Source organism: Leopardus geoffroyi, chromosome D4 (assembly GCF_018350155.1).
Source record: "Leopardus geoffroyi isolate Oge1 chromosome D4, O.geoffroyi_Oge1_pat1.0, whole genome shotgun sequence".
NCBI classification, from domain to species: Eukaryota; Metazoa; Chordata; class Mammalia; order Carnivora; family Felidae; genus Leopardus; species Leopardus geoffroyi.
The window spans coordinates 40,384,125-40,408,586 of record NC_059342.1 but is presented as its reverse complement, the minus strand read 5'-3'; the positions used below and the strand labels follow the sequence as shown (position 1 = coordinate 40,408,586).

The 24,462-nt window shown below is 40.2% G+C and overlaps 1 long non-coding RNA gene across 2 annotated transcripts in view; it reads left to right on the top strand.

Annotated features, from left to right (window-relative positions):
• Positions 1–23,421, top strand: part of LOC123592987 — a 72,892-nt gene extending 49,471 nt beyond the window's left edge. For both annotated transcript variants that reach the window (XR_006710037.1, XR_006710036.1), the window contains 4 exons: positions 590–752; positions 3,246–3,403; positions 4,103–4,181; positions 23,165–23,421. This is a non-coding gene — a long non-coding RNA (uncharacterized LOC123592987). The remainder of the gene's footprint in view (positions 1–589; positions 753–3,245; positions 3,404–4,102; positions 4,182–23,164) is intronic.
• The last annotated feature ends 1,041 nt before the right edge of the window (positions 23,422–24,462 follow it).

The window sequence follows — 24,462 nt, the reverse complement described above, 5'->3', positions numbered from 1 at the left end:
TCCCCTTCCACTACTAAAGGAAATCAGAGCCCTTTGTTCACAATTATCTTTTAGGACTTTTTCTCTAAAACTAACCTTCCATTGAAGCGTTTACTAGAATTGCCAACAAAAATTAATATGTAGCATCATTTACTCATTAACTTAGCAAGCATTTATGGAGTACCTACTGTATCTGCACATTGTGTAAGGAATAAAAAGATGAGAGTGGGCTATGTTGACACAAATACATTTAATAAATTATAAATGCTTTAATAAGTCAATGAGCAAATTTGCTGCTGGTCACAGATATAAAGAAAGACAAAATTCTTCAATGAGATCTAGATTTAGTGTAACTGATAGTTTCTTGTTCTATGACTCTTGAGGCCCTCTGTCAAAAGTCAAAGAGGTTTATCTGGACTGATTCATTTTTGTTAGCCCATGTTGTCTTACAGTGGTGCTATCTTTTTAAATAAAATTGTCCAAATTCTCAGCAATAGTCAATTCTAGAATTTTCCTGGGCATCGGTTGTCAATTTCACTGGTTTGTACTTCTCCAAATCTTTATCTGAACATTGTTTGATCATTTATGTTTCCCCAACTTTCCTCTACAGGCAGCAACACCGACAATATGACTATTTTATAATGAAGCCATCAGCAGTATGGGAGTTCACGGCCTTACACTAGTGTGGACAAAGTCAATATGACCATTGGGTTACTGAGCATGTCAGAAGTGCACTTCATCCACACTCTTCCCACAAAAATGATCCAGAATTGGTAGGTAGATTCCCCTTGGCCATTTAGAAATCTCTAACCAAAATGCCTTTCTAGGCACTAGAAATTTAGTCTGAATTTGCTTTTTTTTTTAAGTTTATTTTTGAGAAAGAGAGAGAGAGAGAGAGAGAGAGAGTGAAGGGCAGAGAGGGAGGAGACCGAGAATCCCAACTGTGCTCCGTATTGTTAGCACAGAGCACAAACTTGTGAACCAGAACCATAAGATTGTGTGACCTGAGCCAAAATCAAGAGTTGAGTGCTTAACCGAATGAACCACCCAGACACCCCCGGAATTTGTTTCAAAGTTATTATAAAGACCTCTTTGTTCTGTTAAACAATTTTTTGGTAAGTCTAAAATTATTTCAAAGGAAAAAGTTAAAGATAATATAATTTATTCAGTTGATTCGTCACTGATTATTGGACATTTAAATTGTTTCTAAATATTATTTTCTTTTAAAATTTATTTACTTTGAGGGAGAGAGAGAATAAGCAGGGGAGGGGCAGAGAGAGAGGGAGAGAGAATCCCAAGCAGGCATTGTGCTGTCAGTACCAAGCATGATGTGGGGCTTGATCTCATGAACTGTGAGATCATGACCTGAGCCGAAATCAAGAGTTGGATGCTTAACCAACTGAGCCACCTGGGAGCCCTATAAATTTTCTTTTTTGAAAAAATACTTTTGGAGTGAATATCTTTGCCATAAATTTTTATGTATATCCTTATTAGTTTCCTTATAATACATTCCTAGAAGTGAAATTGTTGGGTCAAAGTGTATGCATTTTTTACACCTATTATCAAACTATTCTGTAAATTTCCCTTAATACTACCATTGGCTCTTATAATTTGTAAAGTATTTTTCAATTTCATAGAAAAAACAGTGGTACTTCACTGCTTTTGTTTGTTGGTTGGTTTATTTGGAGAGAGAGGGAGAGAGAGAGAGAGAGAGAGAGAGAGAGAGAGAGAGAGAGAGAGAATCCCAAGCAGGCTCCATCCTGTCAGCATAGAGCCTGGTGCAGGGCTTGAACTTACAAACTGTGAGATCATGACCTGAACCAAAACAAAGAGTTAAACACTTAACTGATGGCCACCCAGACACCTCTATTGTTTTAATTTACATTTCTTCTATTACTGAGGAAAATCCTAATCTTTTTATGTTTATTACACATTTATACTTTGTGTGTGTGTGTGTGTGTGTGTGTGTGTGTGTGTGTGTGTAAATTACCTGTTCAGGACCTCTACATGTTTTACTTTTGGAAGTGTTCCCATTTATCATAGTGATTTGTATTAAGTCATTGATGTAGTTCCAACGTTTGCCCTTATGTTGAGAAACTCTCCCAGTTGACAACCTTGGAGATTTTATGTTTAATTTGTTAAGATAGTGTGAGAGTTTTATTTGTCTTTAAAAAAAAAAAAAAAAACATCTCTTCAGGAATTGAAAGAATAACAATATATGAGCCACAGGATCCAAGTAACATCCAAAATCAGTTTGCTCCACTGGTAATCATGCTTTATCTTTAGATTTTCACTTTTTTTGATCAGAGGGAGAGTTTCTGGTCAATACTGCTCTCTCAGGGAGTGGTAGGGCATGAGAATGAAACATGCCATCTATGATCTACTAGCTCATGTCCCCATGAGGACTCTTCTGTCTTGCCAGCCCCCCTTTTCTCTCACCCATGGCTTTCTGTGAATTCAAATAAGACCTTTCATCTTTCTTCCTATCAGTCCTCCTCATATATGGACACCTCCCAGGGGTCAGGCTCCTTTTTGTCCCTGCATCTTTTCTCTAAGAACCCTGTGTCATTTCCACCACCCCCCACCCCCGCCACCTTCAGTTAATTTGTCCAGAAAAGTCTCCCATGCTCCCAGCCCAACTTATGCACTTAGAAAGTTCCTACTCATTTTTAGGACTTAGGCTAAAGGCTCAACTGTAGTCATGCTGAGAGGTGATGTGATTGCCAGGGGGGTGCACAGAGTGCTTAGATATGGCACGGGTAGATTTTAAGTCCCTTATAAATAGAACTGTGACTTACATACAGCCCATAGTTTATGCAGCTGATTTTTGTTACTTTTGACACTTCTCTCCTATTATAGTTATAATCTGTTTTTTCCTGTGAGAAGTTGGGGGACATGTTTCCTGATCCCTGTGCCTCACACTTCCATCCACTTCAGTGTGAATTCTTCTCTTGCTTCCTGGGCAGGCTCCAGTCTCTGGTGGCCTCATATAACATTGTATGCGTGTCTCTCTTAAAATACTCCCTTGATGTCTTGACACTTCTCCCTTTATACTATTTTCCCTGCCTATTAAAATGTAAGATCTGTCAGAGCTTGCTGTATGTCTTATTCATGTTTATGTTTTCCTCAACCCAAGTGGTGCCTGATAAATGGAATGTGTTCCGTGAAAGTTTAGCATTGTTAGCATTGTGTCTATCTCTATAGAAATGATTACGTTTGTTGCGTGCAGCAATTGACAAATGTGAATTTTACTTTATATCCCATAGTTTGTGAACCACACAATACATATATATTATGGAGAAAGTAGGAAGTGCTGTTAAATGAAAAGAAGAAAAGGAAGCTCTTCTTCTGTGATTATACCTTCTAGAGAGTACCACTGTTAATATTTGGGCATCTATTCCCCCAGAACTTGAAGATGATGATGGTAATTTTTTTGAGTACTTCCTGTGTGCCAGGTATTACACAGATTTTCTCACCAAATCCACATTATAGCAGTATGTGATAGGGTGGCTACTGTTTTCTGCATTTCAGAATGGAAGATGTGAAGGCTTAGGGAGGTTAAATAACGTGCTCAAGATCCTATGACTGACAAATAGCTTAGCCTGGACTTGAACTCACACAGTATGAGCCTAAGCACATGTGAGTCAAGATAGCACGTTGTTCAAACTGCACATCTCCAGAGCCAAACTTCCTGGGTTTAAATCCCAACAAGCTGTGTGGTTTTAGGCAAGCTAACTAATCTCTCTGTGTCTCAATCCTTATTCTCTTGTTTTAAAAATGGACTTAATATGATATTAACCCCAAGCTCTGCACAAAGTTGGACTGAGGATAAGAGAAAATCATTTATGTGAAGTATTTAGAACCTATAGTAAAATTCGAATAACTTTTCTGTAACCACAACTTTGATACCAAGAATTCTCACAAATACTTGTTACCTCGTATGTTACTATATATATTAAATAAAAATCATCACATTGTAATCCTCTGTTATCTATGTATTTACTATGCTATGAATGTCGCTTTAATTAATAAATATATTTGTACCACATCATTAATAGGATCATACAGTATTCTACTCTTTGAATACACCATAATTTATGTAACCAATTTCCTATTCCTCTAGGATGAGAGCTTCATGGGATGGGGACTGTTCTAAGCCCTGTCCTGTGGTTTTCCTGTGCCTACAACAGAGCTAGCACAAGGTAGGCACTTATTGAGTGAATGAATGAATACTCTTGAAGCTATTTTCAATTTTTCACTATTAATAATATTTTTAAAAATTTATTTACTTCTAGGAGGTTTTGAAGTTTTAAAATTTTCTTGTAGTGTAATATACAACCTTCTGGTTACTGCTTAAGAACCAAAATGTCATTCTCACAGTGATGTAAAAACATGTTGTGTCTAAGGATGCCCATTTGGTTGAAGAGCAAAAATACTGAAGCTGAAGTAAAGATGCATGGTTATGTTTAAAATAATAACTTTAAAAAGTCTCTTTCATGAGATTATTTTCAAAGAGTGCTTTACCATGTGGGCAAATTTTAACAAAAATTGCTCAAATTAGCTCCAAGTACAATGACATGCATAATGCTTTGATTACACATATGAAATTCATTTAGTCAAAAGAGACTTTGAGTAGGAAAAATGCAACTTTGTAAGAAAAAAAAAAAACAAACCCATTACTGTAATGATAGAGTAGCTCCCCCAAGATCTAATCACATGCACATTTAGAAGAAAGCATTTTATAGTCTCTGTAACAGTAACATCTGGTGACTTCCTGACTGTTCCACAACATCTCGACTCCGCTTCCAAAATTCCATTTTGTGTCATACAGATCTGTAAACTTGCCTGCAGAGATGTACTTGGACTGAACTTGGACTGAATTTTCCACTGAACTTAAAAAGTGTGCTACTATTCCTCAGTACCTTGAGTTAGGGTGGAATATAGTAATGAATGGGAAGCCAAGATGAATGAGGCTAGGAGAGCCACGTCGCTGTTATGATGTAGTTAACATCTTGGAGATGTTAAGGAGGTGATGAGACTGGCCAAAAGAACTTACCGAGCAGAGAAGGAAGATAAATAGACTCTGACTAGCTTGAGGAACAGACGTAGCAAAGGGAGGAAGTCTAGAATCCAGCCAAGAGTATGCTTTTATGTGAGAATGCGTCACAAGTATATTATGCTTCTTGATGGCTTTAACTTAATTTTATTTTTTGGCATTGAACCGAAGTGTGAACCGTGTAATCCAGTTCGCTTCCTCACATAGTATTGAAGTTGCTTCAGACTTGGTCAGTTTGTCTTTCATTTTGATTTTGTTCAGTATGAAAATGATAGTCCCTGGCTCCCTGCAAGTGGTCGGAACAATATTTTTTTCCAAATAGCTGCTGTAGTTAGATCAGTTGGTGCCAAGACTCTGAAAACGTAATAAGAGACATTAGAGACCTGTGAACAATGGTTAAGCAGTTAACGAGGCATTGTAGAAGGAAATAAGCCATTGACATTTTGGCCTAAAGTTGCACTCACAACCTAACTGAACGGCAGAGTGTGAAGTAAAAATAATCTTACTATGGTGTTCTGGTGCACTTGGGTGGCTCAATCAGTTACGTGTCCGACTCTTGGTTTCAGCTCAGGTTATGATCTCATGGTTCGTGAGTTGGAGCCCCACGTCTGGCTGTGTGCTGATGGCGCAGAACATGCTTGCGATTCTTTCTCTCTCCTCTCTCTGCCCCTCACCTGCTCACTCTCTCTCTCTCCTACAATAAAAAAAAATAAACTTAAAAAAAAAAATCTTACCATGATTTCCTTTCCTTCGTCTTCTCTCTTCATTAGTTTGCTTCTCCATTTTTTCTCCCGTTCTCTCCTTCTGAGTCTTTCTCTCTTCCTTTCTCCCCTTTAAATATGTTTCTCCTTTATTCCTATATTCTCCTTACTCCCGCCTCTCCACTGCTGTACCCTTGCATCGCTTTTATTATTTTCACTTTCTTCACCCACCCACCCCTCCACACAGTTTTTTAACTGCCCATAGAGCTAAAGAATTAGTGAAACAGAGGTTTATGGTTTGTAATTTAAAAAAATAGTTTGAGGAGAGTGTTTACTTTTCCAAGGAAAAAATTGTGCTTCGCTTTTTTTTTCTGATCTTCGTTTTATTCCCTAATGGAAAGCACTGGAATAAAATCTGGCACAGAAGAACCAGTACCTTAAATCTTAGCAATTAGTATTCCCTTGATTCAGTTTTCCCCTTCGGATCAGTTGACCTTGAAAGAAGAAAGATCTCCTGTGTCTTCTCTAAACGACTAAAGATGGGCAGTTGCTGTTGCCTCTATAGGTGCTCTTAAAGATGGAGTGTCGCTGGTTTCCCAGCTCCCTGTTTCAGTGTGTCGTTATTATCATGTCTACCCAGATTTTCTTTTTTTTTTTTTTTTTTTTTTTTTAACGTTTATTTATTTTTGGGACAGAGAGAGACAGAGCATGAACGGGGGAGGGGCAGAGAGAGAGGGAGACACAGAATCGGAAACAGTCTCCAGGCTCTGAGCCATCAGCCCAGAGCCCGACGCGGGGCTCGAACTCACGGACTGCGAGATCGTGACCTGGCTGAAGTCGGACGCTCAACCAACTGCGCCACCCAGGCGCCCCTCTACCCAGATTTTCTTGCCGTGTAGTTTGCACTCACGTTCTTTTGTCTGAGCCTTAGCAGAAAGAGCAAAGGGACAATGACCTCCCAGAGGTAACGGTTCAAGTTCTAGAAAATGGCTTCAAGATCACCTTTGGATCTTTTATAGCACAGTCCATGGACAGAGCATGGGCTCTGGAGCCTGACACTTGGATCCCTGGGCGAGGCATTTACACCCTCTCTGCATCCGATTCCTCAACTATTAGAGAACATTCAGGGGACTGTTGTGATAACGAAAGGTATGTAAACTGTCAGAACACTTAGCATGGCGCCCACATATGGTGAGATACTGAGAAATGGGGGCAGAAACCTCTGGAACCCCCACAGTAGGAGGCTCTTCCCATGGGAATGTTCCTGATTGTCCCTCCTACCACTACATGACCCATAAACAGTGAGTGTGATCTGAGAATATTAAAATCAGAGAGATCAAAGAGCATTAGATATTGAGAGGAAGAGAGAAGCAGAGATAGCCAATTGGCCTCCATACCTCGTGCCTCTGTGCATAGGGACCAACCCCCTCTTTGGTAGATGTGTGACTACACTTGGGAGCTTCCCAATATGGATGTAGGAGAAATAGTGGACCTGTCATTTGCCGAATTAACTTTTTTCAAAAGGACTATGGAAGAAGGCCTGCCCCTGGGGTTGCCCCTCCTCTGCCCACCCCCCGCCCCCCCCCCCCCCGAGGCATGGCACAAGTATCTGGTTGGTGAAGAAGCCCAGCAAATGTGATAAACTGACTCTCTCGCAGTTTGTGGTTTCGACCTGTGTCAGATTCTGTGCTGACAGAGTCTAGAGCCTGCTTTGGATTCTGTGTATCCCTTTCTCTCTGCCTGCTCGTGCTGTCTCTCTCTCTCTCTCTCTCTCTCTCTCTCTCTCTCTCTCTCTCTCTCTCAGAAATGAATAAATGTTAGGGGTGCCTGGGTGGCTCAGTTGATTAAGCATCCGACTTCAGCTCAGGTCGTGATCTCACGGTTTGTGAGTTCGAGCCCCACGTCAGGCTCTGTGCTGACAGCTCAGAGCCTGGAGCCTGCTTGAGATTCTGTGTCTCTGTCTCTCTCTACCCCTCCCCTACTCACGATCTGTCTCTCAAAAATGAATAAATGTTAAAAAAATGAAAAAAAAAATGAATTAACATTTAAAAAATAACAAAAAGAAGAAAAGAAAAAATACCCGACTCTCTTTCAAGTGTAAGAGTTACACAAGACAATGTTCTGTGTGTTTGTGTGGTTGTGCGTGTGGGTTTGTGTCATAAAGCTCATAGAATCAAATTCTTCTCTTAGCAATACTTGAAGTGCTTCTAAGAGTTAAAAAATCTCAATTACAGTTTCTTGGTACTTTCATTAAATTAACCTTAAAATAGACCGAAACCAATGCAGTCAGGAAATGTTTTTATGGAAATTTAAGTTGGCTAAACTCTGAAGGTTTCAGTAGGTCTTTTTTTTTTTTAATATTTATTTTTGAGAGAAAGAGTGCATGTGCGTGCAAATGGGGGGAGAGGCGGAGGGAGGGGGGGACATAGGATCCAAAGCAGGCTCTTTACTGACAACAGAGAGCCCAGTGCGGTACTGGAACCCATGAACTGTGAGATCATGACCTGAGCCAAAGTCAAGCGCTTAATCAACTGAGCCACCCAGGGGCCCCGAAAGCGATTTACTTTCTAACCAAATAAGTGGGAATGAATTCAAAAATTCCTCTATAATGACATCGCTTTTACTTGCTTTTATTATGCTTTCCTGGGTAAAGGAAGGAGAGTTGTATTATGACTGGTGGCTGGGAATTTCCCCTGACCCAAGATGTGAACATTGTTGGTCACAGCTATCGTGAGCACTTTCTATGAAGACAAAACTGCAGAAAATGGAACGCATTGGGCCAGTGTTGATTCCAAAGTAGAGCCATAATGCTTTCATAAATCAATATTCTGTTTGCTGAAATTCATCTCTCTCAGAAATGCTGATGGATGTAGGGTCTCGATGAGTGACAGAGTGAGAAAATGGATCTTTTGAGGGATCTGTATATGATGTAGTACAAGATCATTCTAGTGCTGTCAAGACAACAAGGAGATAGAAGGTAGACACCAAAGGGGGGGCGTATTAAAGCCGTAGACAGCTAGTCTTTAAGGAAACCAAGAGAGGATGATGCTGGTCTTCAGAATCCGAAATGGTATAAGAAACTGAGTTTGAGGGGCTGTCTTCAGGCCATAGACCTTAAAGATGTGATGAGCTAGGCTGGGGGAAGGGTCTGAGTCCATTCACTGGTATTTCCTTTGCCTCACAGTTTTAGGAGAGAAAGGAGGGTTAGGTAAGAGAATGGGATAGTGAGAGGAAATAATGGGAGACATAGTGTCTGTAGTTATCCTGTACTCCTAAACATCTTGCTGAGTAGCCTGAGAACACAAGGCCAACATCACTTTATACCCAGGCCATTTCTCAGGACTGTGTTTGCACTCAGCAGCCTTGAGAGATAAGTAACGTCCGCCTCTGGGACAGAGTGGAGGCTTGCTTCCAATGGAATGATGAGTTCCGCAAGTTCTGTGTTCCTTGCCTTTAGTGCCACCAATGTGTGCAGAAGTCCCTCTGGGCTCTCTGTCCCTCTGTAGGATTTGAAAGACAAGTGACTGGTGCCAAATACTAATGCTCATACTGCATGCTTTGCCATGAGTAAAGTCCTTTGTCTCTAACCCAGAGATCTCGTGTCTTCTTCCAGCATCCTGGAAACAGTAATGAGCTTATTTATTATTTTGTAGATATGTTGAAATCAAGCCTCAGACCTAATGGAAAGGAATACAAATGTTTACAGAAAGGTTTTTTAATTCTTTTTAATGTTTATTTATATGAGAGAGAGAGAGAGAAGCAGAGTGTGGATAGGAGAGGGTCAGAGAGAGAGGGAAACACAGAATCCAAAGGAGGCTCCAGGCTCTGAGCTGTCAGCACAGAGCCCAATATGGGGCTCGAACTCACGGCCTGTGAGAACATGATCTGAGCCGAAGTTGGATGCTTAACCAACTGAGCCACCCAGGTGCCCCTCCAGAAAAGTTTTGAGAGAACTTGAGTCTTCACTAATGTATTCTTTTTTTCTCTGTCCCTCATGAAGTTGTTCAACCATCTTTAAAAAACATTCATAAACTCTGAGGTTCTTGGCAATGCTATAGATAGAATTCTTGGACTCCTTAACTTTGACCCCCAAAGTCACTGAACTTCCTGAATTCTTCTGAGGCACATGAAAGACTTGATGAGAGCACTGATGTTTTTGATACTAGACTGATGGGGTCTTGGAGGTGGTCCAGCTATTCTTGCCTTTAGGCTATACTGAAATCCGGCTGTTTTTCCAATATCTCCACAGAATGAGTGAGTTTAGCCACATACCTTCAGGATTTTTTCCCTCTTAGGACATTTTTCTGCTTTATAATTTAAATAGAATAAAAAGAATGAAATGGCTTATCATTGAAAAATTTTCCTTTTGTGGCCTTCTGTGGGTATTTAGAAACGGGTCATACCCTGAGAGAAAAAAAAAAAAAAAATCTTGAAGTTCACTGTCATTGTCTTTTCTCAAGGCTGAATGGTGTTCCAATTTTCTTTAAAAATCTTTCACTGTGAATCTCATTCCTGTAACTATTTTCTGCTGGGTTCCTCAGGGAAAATGGGAAAAGAGCTTTACTTGTATGTGCTCAAGATCTTTTGATCTTGCTTAACCCTTACATACATTTTCGTTCTGCCAGAGACTTCTGTGAGTACCATTTTCTAGGGGTTGTATCAAGCTGATTCTTCAGTGGGGTCATTGAGATGATTAAGTTCTAAGACTACTTCCAACGTAAGGTTTTTGAATTTATATTATTTGGGGATCCTATATCCCCAGTGCGTGTACACTTCTGTAGAGTATCATCATCCTCTATGACCAATTTGCCATGACCCATTTGCATGACTAATTTGCCATGGTTTGTCTAAAAGACAAAGTGCTTCCAAAGATGCACTTGAACAGGAGACCCCGCCATTTCTACAAGCTTCCCTTGTAGATAAGCCTTGTCTTGTGCTTCAGTTTCTGGTAAACTCATTACGATTGATATTGTTGCAGTTAAGAAAAATCAGTTTTTATTTTAAAGGTCAAAACAAGAGCTCCTGTGTGGCTTAGTCATTTAAGCGTCCTACTCTCGGTTTTGGCTCAGGTCATGATGATCTCATGCTTCATGAGATCGAGCCCTACGTCGAGCCCCACGTGCTGTCAGCGTGGAGCCTGCTTGGGATTTTCTCTCTCTCTCTCTCTCTCTCTCTCTCTGTTTCTCTCCCCCTACCCTGCTCATGTGAATTCTCTAAATAAATAAACAAACAAACATTTAAAAATATATTAAAAAATAAAGTTCAAAATGGAGCACATATGTATAGGGTCCCATGTATTAACTTTCCACCATAGTCTGATAGAGAAATACTGAAACCGAATTCTTTTCTCTCCTTTTGCCTTGAATTTTTCAAGCTGTGCAGCCAAAAACAGGTCATGGTTTTCCTTTTGACTTTCTCAGTCATTCACTCATCAGTCAACAAATGTTTATTTGAGACTTAGCTTGCGCAGGCAGCTGAGATTTAATCATCTGACTGAGTATAGTAACTGATCGTGTCGCTGTTTGCCATCAATTCTTTATTTTTTCCCTTTCATTCCTTAGTGACCTTTCTGTGGTATAGGATTTCTTGGGTTAGTGTGGAGTTAACATGAATAATTATGCAAGCATGGCCTTTGAGACTATCTTGAGAGAAGATCATTAAAACTCTGCTCAATTAGCTACTTAGTCGGGAAGTTTTTTTTTTTTTTTCTATGAATTTTATTTCTGCTCTTAGAAACATTACTTTGGCTGTTACTGTAATCAACAGTTTTAAGAGTTATAGCTAGCAATCTACTGACCATTAAAGCATTGTATTTTGCCTGCAAATCATATTTAGCCGAACTTTAATAGCTTAAATGGAGTCAGAAAAATGATGTTGTAGAATGGCTTTTATTTATATGAAAAGATATTTACCAGTGATGATTTTCATTTTCTTCCTCTGGCTCATATTCATTTTCTAATTGTTTTATTGTTAATGCCTATGAAACTGATGTGGAATCTATTGCTTAGAGTTATGGGTTTTTAAAAAAAATTTTTAATGTTTATTCATTTTCGAGAGAGAGGCAGAGACAGAGCATGAGTTGGGGAGAGGCAGAGAGAGAGGGAGACACAAAATCTGAAGCAGATTCCAGGCTCTGAGCTGTCAGCACAGAGCCCGATGCGGGACTCAAACCCATGAACTGTCAGATCATGACCTGAGCCGAAGTCTGATCCTTAACCAACTGAGCCACCCAGGTGCCCCTAGAGTTACAGTTTTTAATTGTTGAAAGGGTCAATACAATCCGATAAGGCTTCCTGTGATCTTGCCATATTTTGAAAAACCCAGTGTCACTGATGTTAATATTGGAGTATGTGAAAAAACCACATTCTTGTTTATACTTTAAATCATCTTGGCCTCCATGGCCACTGTAGAATCAGATGACCAGATGTGTGTGGACTTCGACCAGCTTCCTGCAGGTACAGTCTGACTGCACCTCACCCAGGCCCTGTGCCACATGCCTCTCACTCTCTACCCCAGAGATTCTCTGAGACTGCAGGCTGAAACACCTAGCAGAAGCCCACTGGGCATTCATGTGTATGTATGGTATCTGGGTGAGGGAGCTGTTGCCCCTAGAAATGTGACCCAAGGTTGATCCAATTGGGCATGGCAGCCTAGGACTTTGACTCTTTCTTTTTCCCCAAGTAAGTAGATCTCATTATTTATTTAATTTATTTTATTGAGGTATAGTTGACCTACAATATTACATTATTTTCACGTATACAGCATAATGATTCAACAAGTCTCTACATTATGCTGTGCTCATCACAAGTGTACTACCCTCTGTTACCACACAGTGATATTACCATTGCATTGACCATATGTCGTCTGCTGTACCTTTTATCATCATGACTTACTCATTACACAACTGCAAGACTGTGTTTCCCACTCTCCTTCACCCGTTTTGCCAATCCATCTCATCCCGCTCCCCTCTGATAATCATTAGTTTGTTCTCTGTATTTATAGGTCTGTTTCTGCTTTTGTTTTTTTATTTGTTTTATTTTTTTGATTCCTCGTATAACTGAAATCATTTGGTATTTGTCTTTCTCTGGCTTATTTCACTTAGCATTATACACTCTAGGTCCATCCACATTATAGCATATGGCAAGATCTCATTCTTTTTTATGGCTGAGTAATATTCCATTATCTATCTATGTATCGATCGATCTATCTATCACTATATATTTATATCTATATCATCTATATCTATATCTCGTATTTTCTTCATCCAGTCCCTTATGAATGGATACTTGTGTTACTTCTATAGATTGGCTATTGTAAATAATGCTGCAATAAATGTAGGGGTTATATATCTTTTCAAATTAGTGTTTTCATCTTCTTCGGGTAAATGCCCAGTAGTTAAATTACTGGATCATATGATATTTCTATTTTTAATTTCTTGAGGAACTCTCATACTGTTTTTCATAGTGGTGACACCATTAGGGTTTCTTTTTCTCCATATCCTATGTTTTCTAGGAGTTTTATGGTTTTGTGTCTTACCTTTAGGTCTTTAATCTGTTTTGAGTTTCTTATTGTGTATGACAAAAGGGGGGGGGGGGTACAGTTTCACTCTTTTTTGCACGTAGCTGCCCAGTTTTCCCGGCAGCATTTATTGAAGAAACTGTCTTTTTCCTGTTGCATATTCTTGTCTCCTTTGTCAGAGATTAATTGACCGTAGGGCTTTGACTCTTGAAGGCATGGTAGAGAGATGCCAGGACAGCCAGTGATTATTTATGTGATGGTGGATGTAAGAGTCCAGTGGTATTAACGATGAGTCTCCAGTGTTGGTGCCCCCAGTGGCAGAGTCCAAAACCGTTCCCACGGAATGATTTTGATCATCTCTCAACTGGTGACTCCCTTGGTTCCTGCCCGTATTGTCAGTTTTGCTTTTCACTCTTCATCTTAATTCTGTGAGCTATCCAATAGCTTTCCAGAAAACAACTTTTCTGCTTAAATAGTGTCTACTGTTTGCAACCATGAACTCTAACTTTGTGAAATGAGAGAGTTGGGCTAAAAATGACCTCTACACGATTGCCTTCTTTTCCACTCTATTATTGCGTCGCTTCTGTTTCATCAATGTGTGTACTGTTGTGAAGTTTTTATTCTTCTTAATAAATAAAAGAAATGTGATATTCAGCTTAAATTTTTAGTTTTTCTTGGGGTTGTCTTTTGGAAAGATGGGTGTAAAGGGCAGAGAACCGTGAAGTATCAGTATGATACTGTTCTAGGATTTGATGCTTAATGGCCATGGGGCTATTTTATGGGTGTTTTGAATTAATTGTATGAACTAAAACTCAACTGGGTGATTTATGATAAAGCTACTGGAATGCCTTTCTTTCTGTCCCTTCCTGTGGGTCAGTTAGTTCTGGGTGTTAATGATCACAAAGGCGGAATGTAAAAATTTCCATATGTGAACAAAAAAAAAGGAAGATTTTGTTGCTGTTTTTGTTGTTATATACTATTGACTCAGTTCACACACGGCGGCAGAAGGATCTGATATTTGCTGGTCTTTCCCAGACTGGAAGACAGCAGGAAGGATCTGGATGGATCTAAATGGATCTGGTTAAAAGATACAGGGAGGCCCAAAGGAAAGACCCACGGCCAGGTACTGCAGTCTGAGACTGGAAGTCTACGTCAGCAAGGATAGAGAGGTGACCTTTGGATGGGAGCTCAGGACGAATTTTGGAGAAATGGAGATGTGTAATGGGGATTTTTGGAGAGAAATACTTTGTGTGTGATAGAAACCATCTCCATCTCCCCCAAGACATCACAAAATCCATATTGCTTCCTGATGCCTATGGGGTAGATAATCTCTTCATCGTGGAGGAGGTGAAGTATAGGGTGAACAGGGAGACAGCATGTAAAGACAGTCAACACTTGGATGATAGAAATCAGTTTTGTAAAATCTTATAAATGTTATTTTTTACTGTCCTTAACTGGGGCTCAGTTGGAGCTGAAAAAGATTCATGCCCGAAGGCTCTTTTCTTATGTTAGATCTATTTTCACATATATTTAGTTTATTTCCATTAAGGGAGGACTAGCATTTCCTAAAGACCTACTGTGCTCCAGTCACTAAGCCAAGTACATACCATGGTGGGGGAGTGGCTCAGTGGGAGTTCCCTACCCTGGTGGGAGAAGTATTGGGTAAGTGGGTTCATTTAGAATCGTCTGTGGATTGTACTAACAAAAGACAAGTTGACTTTTAGTCAGTTTTATTATTGTTTCTAAATCTCTACGGTAGTGTATCAACTTTTTACCTATACCTGGGTGAACATCTCCTTTCAGTACCCACCCTGGTATGCCACTGCTTTGAACTTTTCATATATTATCTATTTTACTTCTTTTTTTAAAAAAAATGTTTATTTTATTTTTTGAGAGAGAGAGAGAGAGAGAGAGAGAGAGAGAGAGAGCGCTTGAGCAGGGGAGAAGCAGAGAGAGAGGAGGACAGAAGATCCAAAGTGAGCTCTGTGCTGACAGCAGTGAATCTGATGTGGGGCTTGAACTCACGAACTGTGAGATTATGACCTGAGCTGAAGTCAGATGCTCAACTGACTGAGCCACCCAGGCGCCCCTACTTCTTTTTTTTATTATTTTATTTTTTTTTATTTTAGACACAGAGAGAGAGCACAAGTTGGGGAGAGTGGCGGGGGGGGGGTGGGGAGAGAGAGAGAGAGAGAGAGAGAGAGAGAGAGAGAGAGAGAATGAATCCCAAGAAGGCTCCACACTCAGCACAGAGCCCGACCCAGGGCTCATTCCCATGACTCTGTGATCATGACCTGAACAGAAATCAAGAGTTGGGTGCTCAACTGACTGAACTACCCAGGTGCCCTTATATATTATCTGTTTCACCACTTAGAAGGATCCTACAAGGTGTTATCACCCACATATTATAGATGATCCTTGAAGGACACTCAAGGCTCACTCAAAGACATTGATGGACAAGAGCAGAGAGTTAGTATTTCAGCATATTAGGCGTGCAAACCTGTGCTGTCCCCACTGCATTGTCCTGTCTCCTCAAGGCAGCCTGGGAAATACATCACGATGCAAGTTTTTTTCTGTTCTAGGATTTGGCAGATTACCTCTGCTCTCACTTCAGCTTCTCCCCTCATGGAGGGTAGTGTACCACTTTGGGCAGTGTCCCTGATGACAAAATACTTTGGTTGTCTTTGGTGTATAAAGCTCTTATGATGTCAGCTTTGATTGTGAAAAGAACCATATACAAGCATTCACTAAATTCAGAACTACAAGACAGTACAGCTGTCCTACTTCCCTAATGTGCTTGGCTCACCCTCAGGAAGTAAACATAAATAGCATTGTGGCTGCTTTGTGATTAAAGGCAAGTCTCTTGCATGAAAAAATTTATCTCTTAAAAAGTAGCTTGAAGTAATCTAAGTATCATGATGAAGTATCAAAACTAATTTACTCTTAATTACAATGTGTCCTTTTTACATGCCATAGTGAAAGGATGTGTGCACAAGAGCAGTAAATTAAGAGTTCAAAGGGGTTGAGAATGTTTGCTTTGGATGGAATTAAACATTCTGCAGCTATAGAAAGATCTGTCTTGACTGCTTTTGAATTGCAACATTGTTTTTCTGTTTAGCCCCCTGTCTTCAATTCTGAATATCTATTGTTAAAATATATTTACCAAAGGTAGATTTGTTTCTCTTTGCTGTTTTTACAGTAAAAAAGGCTTTTCTTGCTTCTATATTAACGCTAAAAACATTTTTGACACAAGTCTAAACAAGACAAATGTATGGATTAGATTTGTTCTGAAATAAACATGGCTTTAAGGCTTGTCTGCGGTAGTGGTAGCATAGGGAGAGGGAGAGAAAAAGGCATTTTGGCCTTTTCTAACATCCAAACACTTAGAAATATTTCTGGGTCAGTCACACACTCCTACCCCCACCCCCCACCCCCCGCCCCCAGCAGTACAGATATCCTCCTTCTTTGAACAATCCTGCCATTCATCTGGAATCCTACAACTCTTGTGAGTTGGTGGAGGATGGGGGGAGAGGCTGGTGAAAACTTTCCTGTTTGCTTTCCATCTCCCTCCCACTCTCCGGCCCTCCATAGTTTGGGATGCAAGTTGGCTATGGGCTATCACCCTCTTAAACTAAATTTTTTTTTTTTTTTTTTTTTTTTTGCCAATTAAATTATGCCACTGCCCTTAGTTTCATTTTTGTCCAAGTTTGGGCCATAGACCACCTGCGCAGGCATGACCCAAGGTGCTTATTAGAAATACAGAGCCTTTATGAATCCATATCTTCATGGGTACAGTGGAGGGATCTGCACTTTGGCAAAATTTGCAAGCGCACTGAAGTTTGAAGTCTTTGTGACCACTCAGTATTAACTAAAGGTTTAGCCATGTTGAATTGTTAGGCGACGACATCTTGGAGCTATATTTAGGTAATAATTTTAGCACTGGCTTAAAGTTTCGGTTCCACTAGGATTTATTGATTCCTTACATTTGTGCCAGGCTTCTTCATGTACATCCTTTCACATGACAGTCATAAGTTGTGTGGTGAGGTGAGTATTTTATCCCATGAGTAAAGATGAAGGAATTGAGATTCCCAGATATTAAGTGACTTGACCACCCAAGTTTATACAACTGGTTAATGGTGAAACTAGGATTTGGATCAGGTTTCTGACTCCGTAACCCAACCTCTTACCTTTCTCCCATGGTTGTTCTTTTGCTGAATTACAGGTGTTTATTGAGCTTCTGCTATAGGACAGACACTGTTCTGAGTGAAAGGGGGTGAAAACTGTTTCCCCAGATCACATCTGAAAGGGAAAAGGTAGATAATAACAGCTCAAACAGCAGTACCCATATTAAAGCAAATGCAATAAATGAAGATTCTAAACCAGAAAAATGACATTCTTACAATCTTTATTGTTCCATAAAATGAAATTCAGACATTATTAGTCTTAAGGGCTAACAACGTCCTCAGTTATATCTAGCAGAATGTGAGATTGTCCATAAAATATTAATTACTAAGGATTGTAACAAGGAAATACGTCCTCTGGAAATTCAATTCTATCTCATAAATAGTCTTGGCTATGAACAACGGGTCAGATGGGAAAGAATTTTGAAGCCTTTTAAGCACTTAACCATGAGACATAGTAAGCAAACGTTCTTCACCTATCACCCTGAGCATCTCAGCCTCCAGATACATACAATGGATTCGGAAGAGAACAGAAGTCATTGTCTCCACTCTTGGCTTAGGTGATGGGGCTACACAGGCCTACTGCTCAGTATATTTTGAAACAAATGTCTTTCTGACATTCACCAGAGAGCACATTTATTTATTTATTTTACTTCGTTGGTGGTTCTGGCCCCTCCTGGAAGCAGAATTAAAATGAGTGACTAGTGTGAAAAAAAAGAGAGACCGAAGTTTCTAGAACCCCCATGTTTTCCCTCAAATCCAGTGAGGTTACTTGAAAATAATGCTTGAAAACAATGCAGTTAAATTTCCTTCACTTAGTTCCCCGTAGAAGTACCTCCTTTGGGATTCACCTCTGGAGGCTTTTGAGGGAGTCGATGAAAGAACCAATCATGTGAGGATTATTTCTGCATCCTCTCCACATGGCTTTAGCATCACTGTTCCTACTCTCCTAAGCTGTTCTGAGAGTTATTTACACCTAATGTTTGAGTGGTTTTGTTCTCCTGACCAACTCTGCCTGGAATGTCTTTCTCTCTGGGAATGCCCCGTTGACCCTCTGTGCATTTAGTTCAGATGTCACTACTTCCTGGCCCCCTTCATTCCTGTCCCCCTTCTAAGGAGCTAACCATTCTGTCTCCCCTGCCCGAGCTCTGCATCTCGAACCTAGCTTCCGCAGCTGAATTTTGTACTCTTTCCTTGTCTGCTGCTTTTGAGTTATCCTGAGTTATCATGAGGGTAATATTCATGACTTAGCCATCTCTTAGTCCTTGCATTTGTCACAAGTGGGAACCACGTATAACATTTTTTAAGTTCAGTCGAAACTGGTGTAAGTTTGAAATCAGTAGCAGGAGTATAGGGAATAGAAGTAAGCCTTTAATACTGAAAAGGGGTTGTTCTAATCCCTGAAAGTGACTGGGAAGGTATGGAATCTGTCCTGGATGTCACTAAAGGATGTACCACTCAGTGTCAAGGGGGCTCAATAGAATTGGAGTCATCTACTGAAAGAAATCAATCTATTTCCTGCTTATACTGCCAAAGCAGTGGTAAATTCATCCAGGTATAATTAAACAGTCTCTTTATGCCTGGGTCTACTTATAACCTCTCACTGACACCCTACCCCATGCCCCTTTTTTCCTTTACTACGGTCAAGATTATGTATAGCTGAAGGTTAAGGCTCATGTCTGGACCACGACTTCACCAATACAATGCTAGACTAAGATGGGTCACCAGCTCCAATGTTTTGGATGTTTCCAAAGTCACCTCATCTTCGAGGTAGCTAGTGGAAGAGGAAAAGGTATCTGGAGCTTAACCTTCTCGCTTTACCTGAGTTTTCCCTTCTGTTCTAGCCCTTCATCTAGGAAGGACAGATATTTCTATGCTCCTCCCCCCTGACTGGTTGGGACTTTGTCTCTGTCATTTTCTTCTCCTTCCCAGCCTCATGGTTTATTTACCTTTTATGATAAAAAGAGATCAGGAAGAAAAACTAGCTTCTCCATTAAGGATCAAAATTAGACCATTAAAAGTATTTGCTATATTTGTCCCTGCTTATGAGGCAGAAGCCCTTAGAATAGGTAGCATATCAAGTCACATCATTAATTTTCACCTTAGCAGGAGCAAATGAACAAAAAATTCTTTTTTTTGAGGGTTGGTTTTGATGCAAGGAGGGGAAAAGAAACGTTGAAGTCAAAAGTATCTCTGACCAAGAAAGGTACAAGCAAAACGGTAGGGAGATAAACATCACCCGCTTCCCATGAAGATACTGAATGGGCCTGATTGACTGGTAAACTTATTCTTTTCACCTTGAGATTCAGACACAATGTGGGACCAACCTTCTTCATTTATTGACTTATGACTGTGCTCCACCCTGGTATTTGGAGCTAAGTCAGGAGATTTTATTCATCCCCTAACATGTCATTGATAAGAACATTTTGTTTTCCTGATACTGGTTTTCACAGACATTTCCATGCTGTGCATCGCCTGGTCTGGCTTTTGTCAAGAAAAGACAGTCCACTCCAGCCCTTGCCAAATGTAAGATAATGATGGATGACCTTCTTTATGCTCCTGGGGGCTTGCACTTTGAGAAGAACTCCTGGGGGAGGCATGGTGTGTGTGTGTGTGTGTGTGTGTGTGTGTGTGTGTGTGCACGCGTGCCCACATACACTTGGTCACACATGTGAGGTCTTTGGTTTCTGCATTCTTTAAATCTCATAGTAATACTGTGGTTGGGGAATGAGTGTGGGACTTACCTGGTCATCCGTAGGAAGGGTGAGGAGGCTGGAAAAGTAGTCTTCGTGTGCGTGGGAACAAATGAAGTTCTGGCAGCTCTTCGTGCACTTAGTGGTGGGTTGTTTTTTCTGATTGAGAACACCACTACTGGTGGAAAAAGGCTTTGTCTTACCAGTGGGTAAAAGCCATCTTTCTCTGGGAGGAAAAGGGAATAATGAATTGCTTTGAAAAATGTGGGGTCATGGCTATTTCTTGTCAGAGGAAAAAGGTGTAGTCTTTGTGGTCAGACCTGGATCTCAATCCAGGCTCCGTTCCATACTAGCTGCAGGATTTGGGGCAAATAACTCACCTCCTCCGAGCTTCAGTTTCTTCATGAGCACAAAGGCAAAAATAATACATACCTCGCAGAGTTGTAAAATAAAAGGGGGAGGTAGTTACAGAGCCTAGTATGTATAAGGTGTTCAGTGAGCTCCCTTTCTCCTGTAGATGTTGCTTTTACATCCAGAAAATTAGTAAAGACAAACTCACAAGAGCTGATTTTTCTCTTACTAATCACCCACAGCAAATGGCAGGTGACTATTTTCACAAAGTAAGGAAGTTTGTTTTATGAACTCCCCTCCTAAATAATCTTGAAGTGGTCTGTCCAAACATTTGGTGGGACACTTCATATCTCATAGAAGCTAGTTTTAGCAAAATGCCAAAAGTTACAGCTTGTATTAAAAAGGAAGAAAATGCGGGGCATCCGGGTGGCCCAGTCGTTTAAGCTTCGGACTTCGGTTCAGGTCATGATCTTGCAGTTCGTGGTTTTGAGCCCCACATCAGGCTCTGTGCTGACGGCCAGAGCCAGGAGCCTGCTTCAGATTCTGACTGTCTGTCTGTCTGTCTGTCTCTGCCCCTTCCCCGCTTGTGCTCGGTCTCTTTCTCTCTCAAAAAATGAATAAACATTATTTTTTTTTTTAAAAAGGAAGGCAATGAGAAGCACTGGCATATACATAAACATGGTGTGTCTTAGTTCAGGCTGCTATAACAAGATACCGTAGACTGGGTGGCTTATAAATGGTAGAAATTTATTTCTCACAGTTTTGGAAGCTAGAAATCTGCAATCAGTGTGCCAACATTGTTGGGTCGCTGTGAGACCCCTTTTCCCAGTTGCAGACTTTCATTTTCTACTTCTATCTTTACATGGTGGAAAGAGAGCAGAAGAACTCTCTGGGGCACCTTTTATACACACTAATCCTATTCATGAAGGTTCTGCCATGGTGGCCTCATTACTTCCCAAAGGTTCTACCTCCTGGTACCATCACATTGGGGGTTAGGATTTCAACATGTGAATTTGGCAGGGGGCGGAAAACACAAACATTCAGTCCATAACAAGTGGTGATTTCGTAACAAACTTGTCCAGAAATAGTCATTTCTCCTTGGAAAGGAAACCACCAATAACAGAACATCTACTACATGCTACATATTTTCATACACATACCTTCTAATCTATATGAAATCCATACAAGAATTTTTTAAGCCTTGCCTGTGATCTTTAACAAGAAATACATTTTAATTATGTCTGTGTATATACTTGTATGTAATATACATAGATAACATAATTATACGCATGTATAAAATGGAAGAAAAAGTCATGAAACAATGCTTATCTTATGAATCTTGTAATGGACCCTCGATATTTTCTATTCTATACTCTTTCATTTTGTTAAAATGTCGAGTGTACCTCAAAATGATGTTATGACCTGCTAATGTATAACAACTTGCATTTTGAAAAATTCTGTCCTACCTTCTAGGTACTGTTATCTACATTTTGTTTTTTACATCGGAACTGGACATTCAAAGAGCATGTGACATGTGTCCAAGGCCATATAGCCAGGAATTGTTGGGTTACGGATTTGAACATAGCGTTTTGATTCTGAAATCTGTTTTGCTTCCGTCACACTCCGTGGCCTTTTGTGAAACTTTCCTGTCTTCTTTTTTTGTGTGTGTATCTGTCTCCCAAACATTCTTAGCTGTTCAGAGGCCATGAAACCATTAGCTAGGGTAATCCTGGAAGCAGTTAAAATAATTGCACCAGACATGAAAGGTATAGAACCCTCTTCTTTGCTGGGTTCTCGCTGAGTGCGCCCTGCATGCAGAAAACCTGGTCTCTTTATTCAGATGTTTTAAAATATCATTTTGTTTTTCCTTTCCAAAGGGAGGCACAAGCTGCTGGTTGAAACTGAGGAGAAAAATACCTATTTACTGTTTGGCTTTCCAGTTTGCACCCACTTGGCCTAGAGAATGAACAAAATGAAGGCAACATAAAGAAGGCAATGTTGCACCCCTGGATTCATTTTGATGATTTTTTACCAACACCTTAAAGCAGACCAGAGAATGTGACACAACCATGTTTTATAGTCTATCTTGTTTTTCCTGTGACATGTTGCTTTCCGGAATTCTTAAAAATAATAAGCTTTGCAAATCCAATGTAAAAAATAGCTAGTGTGTTTAAAAAAATCTTTTTTTTAAGAGGGGGGTGGTGGAGAGGGGCAGAGGGAGAGAGAGAGATAGAGAGAGAATCTTAAGCAGCCTCCACGCCCAGTGCAGAGCCCAATGTGGGGCTCAATTCCATGATCCTGGGATACTGACCTGAGCCCAAATTAAGAGTTTGAAATTCATCCAACCCAACCAAAGGTTTGACGCCCCTATTTTAAAAAATCTTTTATTCAGAGAGTCTGGAAAGACCGTTACATGGCCTTGCCCCCATTTGCAGTTAAATGGAGAGAATTACCTTATCTGTGAGATTTTTCACTGAAGAACTCCAAGAGTCTGACAAGCCAAAGCCTACCAATGCCTCAGACAGCAACTGCTTAGAAGCTCAGTTAAGTCCAGGCCAGAGTTAAGCCTGGTTAAGTCAGGCATATATTTTGACATTCTAATACTAAGCCTTCTTATTCAAATTGCCAGAATGTATAAGTGATTACTACAAAATTCTGTAGTTTTGTTTTCTTCTTAAAGAACAGAAAAAGAAAGGAAGAAAGAGATTGCGGGCATTGATAGAACTCAACAGCCACTAAGGATTGGATGACTGCCCAGAAGACCAGAAAAATCTCTATTTTGACCGGTAAAATCTCTATTTTGACCGGTCGTGCCTTCAATCAATAAATATGTATCAGGTATTTACTATGCACTGGATACAAAGGCAAGCTGTTTTTCTCAGGAAGTGCACTCATTGCAAAATTAATTTCTTTAGGAAAGCATTTGGGTGACTGGGCGCTTCCTCTGAGCCATGTTCCTGGTTCCAGTGCTCTGTGTAATGGCATCTCATGGGAGGTCACTGGAGGCCGAGTTGCAGGGATGGCAAGAACTGGGGTTGAGTGGTCGCACGGGACTTTGTTTAATGGGTAGTTCTTGGGGTTATGGAGACACACCTAGTTTCCTCCCTGCATGTGGCTGAGAACAGTGACTATACAATTGACTTTGTTCTGTAGAATAAGAACCCTTTTCTTAGACTTATAGAACTCAAAGAGGGTTTGGGATTATGGTGATAAACTAAAGGGGCTCCTGATCATTTATGGCTTCTGTGTGTGTGTGTGTGTGTGTGTGTGTGTTCGTTTATTTATTTAAAAAAAAAAAGCATTCGCTTACTTATTAAAAAGAAAAAGCATAAAGCTGAAAACCAAAACAAAATATCCTTGCCGTCAAGGAGCACCCATTAACTTTTGACACATTAGTGCCTAATCCAGGGTCTATGTTCCTTGAGAAGATTAATTATTTCCTAGGCTTCTTTATAGACTTGGTTTCTCTAGAATGAAGGATTCCAGAGAACTGTGGGCTCCATGTAAGAGAGCCCAGTGGGGCTTTTTAACGGTCCACTGGACTAGCCTTTGTGTTGCAAGTGAGTTTTGGGGCCAGGATCAAGAACTTTTCTTTTAAATAAAAATTTTGTTGAGCACTCGCTTTGTCTGAAACAGACTCTACAAGGGCGTCATACCTGGAATACAACAGAAGCCCAGTGAATATATTTTGAAAAAACGTAGGGATGGTTAATTCTTGGACCCCATCTCAGTGAAACTTGAAATCTAGTGTTGTAAGCAGACACTGATTTTCAGCGAATCGTTTATTCAGCAAATATCTATTAAGTGTCTGCTACTTTACAGGCACTCTCTGGGCTCTAGACAACAAGATCATGGTAACAGTGAGAAAAGTATTGCCAAGTTGAACCCTCAGTGTCAGAGTAATGATAGTAATAGACGACTACTATTCAGTGCTTATTATGTACCAGCTACCATGCTAAGTGTTTTGCATAATTATCTTACTG